At 33.7% G+C, this 4220-nt stretch overlaps 1 long non-coding RNA gene across 1 annotated transcript; it reads right to left on the bottom strand.

The window, feature by feature from the left end:
* Nucleotides 1–486: 486 nt before the first annotated feature.
* On the bottom strand, nucleotides 487–2222 carry LOC137633391 (uncharacterized). Its single transcript, XR_011042190.1, has 3 exons — nucleotides 2098–2222; nucleotides 1095–1454; nucleotides 487–693 (listed from the first exon to the last, which is right to left on the bottom strand). It is a non-coding gene; the product is annotated as an uncharacterized lncRNA (long non-coding RNA).
* Between the last annotated feature and the right edge of the window lie 1998 nt (nucleotides 2223–4220).

Below are 4220 nucleotides of genomic sequence, written 5' to 3'. Positions count from 1 at the left end.
CTGTACCAAAATGCATGTTATTTATTCATGGAAATAAGTGATAAAATTCTGAAAAGAGTCAAGTATTCAAGTACACTGCCCACCATGTACTTTGAGCCACTATCATCATGAGGAATAGGCTTCAGGGCTTAATTAATTTTATATTCAACTTTTGGAAGAGAAACTCAAATAAATGCATGTTAGATACAAGATTAATTACAGTTGTAATGTCAGTCACAGCAAAATAGTTTCTTACTAAAGATACTGCTTTCAGTTAATGTTGAGAATAGTCATTTCTGTACAGAAGGAAATTTTTAGATAGATCAGCTTTATATCTTTACAAATTAACTCATTTTATTATGGAGATTGTGTATGTCCAGTGAGTGGAATAAACTGTATTTTGTATTCATTATAATCTTATGTAATTATGTAGCTATATAAATTTCTTTTGCTTTTTTGGTAACCATTAAATCTATTACCTCTACCCTTAATCCATTAGTAAGGTCGCTTCACTTGTCTGCTGATCAAAAGCAAAGCTCTGTTGGTACTCACCTGAAGATTGTGATCAAACAAGAGATCGGGTGAGTTCTTTTCAGTTCTGATCAATCAAGAGGCTCTAATCACCCAAGTGGATTCCAGATGATTTGCTGGGAAGAAGATGCCCTCGTCTTGCTTCTCAAGGAGACTAGACTACACTTCTTTGATTATGTGAATCTGCAATTAAATGAAGCTGATATTAAAAACTTTTCATGAAGTATATAAAATAGCAATTGAAAGAACGGATCATCAAAATGGATCATATCTTTCAGTTTTCACATTACATTTATGATAGAATAATGTTCAAAAGGAAATATTTCATATTAATTTCAAAATCATAATAAATTTACATTTAAAATGACAATCCGGAATCAAATGGCTCCTCCATTCCAAGTCTTATATTCATGAATTTGTTGCAGGAAGAGAAAAGGAGAAATATTAATTGTGCATCAACCAAATCGTCCAGCAATAAATCTTAAGAAAAATATAGAAGTTGAAGACAGGAGGCTCTGTGCAAAGAAGAGGAAGATGACTCTAGAGAAGGACAAAGTTAAGGAATGGCTGTGTCTGGTACTCACCGACATCGATCCGAGACGAGAAGTGAAGGAATTAACACTTTCAGAGATGACCTGCTTTTCCCTGAGGTCAGACTCTATTTCCAGAATGCAGATAATGTCTGTTGTTTAGGTACATTGCCGAACCCTTCCAGCCATGCAGAGGCTCTTGTAGTTTTTGCAGCCTATAGGAAAAAGGTCTCAGAAAGGCCTTGAAAACTCTCCACTCCTGCCCAAGTACTGGCTTGATGCAGACTGCCCAGACAACAAAATAAAAACCATGAAAAGCTGTCGTATAAGCATGACCTCTCACCAGAGGGCTGATTTAGGTGCCATTTGAAGAAATGGTGGAATTTCCCAAAAGAAGCTCAACAAATAATTCTCCTGAAAACATGTAATAAACAAAGAATTAATCTTTGGCGGAAAAAAAAATAGGTTTAGAGCATCTTGCTTAATGAGTGAAGACAAATTAGGTAAGTAAAATCCTTATGATGAAACTATTTAGAAGAGGGGATTTTTACAATTAGTTTCTAAAGACAAAAGTTGAATGATTGAAAACCCTAAGTTAATCTTTACTTAGTTTTGTGATTCAGAAATAAAAAAAGCAATTTAGGACATATCTGTCTGTCTGTGTCTCTGTCTGTCTGTGCTTCCGAAGTGAGATATCCAATCTCTTTCACCTTTGTTTGTTTCTGCTAATAAAATGAAGTTTTACTTCCAACGAAAAGAAAGAGGAAAGATTAATATCAAATTAAATATAAGACAGTACTGGAATATAAAAAGGTTCTAATATAGTTATGATATAGTAAATTATCAAATAAATATATTTTTATCATAAATAATAGTAATGTTAACAATGATTGTATCAATAAAAATGACAATATAGAAAACTTTTGCAAAAGTTATCGACAGGAGAGTAACTTTATTCTTCGCGTTTTATTCATTAGGAACAATAAACTTAGATTTTATTTTTTTCCTTTAATTCATTTAGAGTAGTAACTTCAAAGTTTTTAACTTAAAATCTTACCTCATCTTTTTGTCTCAGTTCTGTGTTCTTTATCCTCTCATCAGAAGTTGACTAAATGGGTCTGACTGACGCTGTTCTAACATTTCAGCTTCTCTTCAGTCCAACAGATGACAGTAGACAATATCTCCTTGCACCAGTCAGTGAGTCAGTCAGTCAGCCAATCAATGTTCAGTTCTACCAGTTCATCTGATCTGTAAAAAGGAAGTAGCATCAACATACGAGGGCAAAACAAAGTTTAAGTTCTATACAAAAGATAAAATGTCTACAATAGAAATCTTGTTGTGGTATATCTTCACTCTGATCTTTTATTGCAAAACGAAATGGATCAACTAAATTAATAAGAATATGTAGTAGCAGAGCATATCTATTCATTATCATATAACATTAAATGCAGGATAGAAGTTGTACAAAAACACTTTACATGTAAGTTCACAAAAAAGGATATACTTCTGATAAATATCATTTTGCATGGAGCAAATAGCCTGTTATAAAAGGAGTAAAATAAAGAAGTTTTAGACAAGAGTATCTATACAAAGAAGAGGAAGAAGATGACTCTAGAGAAGGTCAAAGTTAAGGAATAACTGAGTCTGGTAATTACCACCATCAATCCAAGATAAGCTTTGTAGACCTGTCTTGGGGCTGCTCCCTGAGGTCAGATTCTGATTCCTCAATTCAGAAATTGGCTACAATTCCTTATGGGAGACTCTTTACTTTCGCTCAGGTGTTGACTGGACTCGGTGTGCCCAACCTCCAACATAAAAATCTGAGGTGAGGAGAGCCACTTTTAGACAGAGTATGTCAAGCACCTCGTTCCACCAGCCGTGGTTGGGAGCTTCCCTTGTCGATCCTGGACTCTGACACTCTAGTCAAGGTGTAGCTCAGGTCTTTGCAAGGAAGGACTCGCTGAGTGCAGGGAGATGTCCGAATGACATTTCTCTATTGCGCTGATGAAAGCACCATTAGAGAAGAGGGAGGAACTCCCGAAGAGAAGCTCGTCACTTAATCATTTCCCTGCAAACATACAATAAACGTAAAAAAATAGTTATTTTGAAAAACAGAATTATCAAATGCCTCTTACTTAATGGTCAATGATGAATTGGTGAGATAAATGCAATGCCTTAAAACCATTATAAGTAGGTACCTTTTACAATTATTATCTAAAAATAACAGTAGATTGCCTGGAACACCAGAAAAACATTTTCACTTCTATTTGGGAAAACTAATCAACTTAGACAGAGAAAAAGAAAACCTCAAGCTACAGTTACTGATAATTACTCCTGTGTTCCTCCCTCCTATTCCTTCGGTCTTTCTGTCTGCATGAAAATAAGAGAGACACACCTGACTTAATCTACCTTTGTTTGTTTCATGTTGATATAGAAGAAATCATTACCTTTTATAAAGTCAACATTTATATTTCATTGTGTGAACACATGAAAATATTCGATAATAAGTCTAATTGTATAAATTATCTAAAAATTTATATTCAACATGAATAATGAAAATTAACGTTAACGTTACTTTTCATTCAATTTATTAAAAAAAGTAACTTAAAATATTACCCTTTCTATTCCTTTAATTAGGAGCAGTAACTTCAAATCTTACATGTTCATTCTATTGATTAAAAGAAGTAACTCCTTATCATACCCATTCCATACAATTCATTAAGAACAATAACTCAAAATTCTTACCCTGAAAATCCTACCTCATCTTATTATTCTCTCTCCAATGTCAGCTTCAGTTCTGCCTTACTTCATTTTCTGATAAGAATTTCACTTCATGGGTCTGACGGACCTGGCCTAGCATGTCAGCTTTTCTTGGGTTAATAAATGTAGAGGGACTGTATCCCTGTGTAACAGTCAGTCAGTCTTCTGTTTTACCAGTTCATCTGATCTGCAATAGGAAACAGCATTAGAGAGTTCAAGTGTTTTACAAAAGATCAAATCTTTGCAATAAAAAGATTAGTGTGATAATCCTTTACTTGGATCCTTAATTGCAAAACTAAATAGATTTACTATGATAATATGATTCCTTAACAGCAAAACTGGTCCATTTTAACATGTACATCCAAAGAAAAAGTTATACTTTTGATAAGTTTACTTTAATGTTCAAACTAATCAAATACA

This window comes from Palaemon carinicauda, chromosome 43, assembly GCF_036898095.1.
Source record: "Palaemon carinicauda isolate YSFRI2023 chromosome 43, ASM3689809v2, whole genome shotgun sequence".
Lineage (NCBI taxonomy): Eukaryota > Metazoa > Arthropoda > Malacostraca > Decapoda > Palaemonidae > Palaemon > Palaemon carinicauda.
Note: the sequence above shows the minus strand (reverse complement) of the source record. Positions and strands in the feature narration are given on the sequence as shown.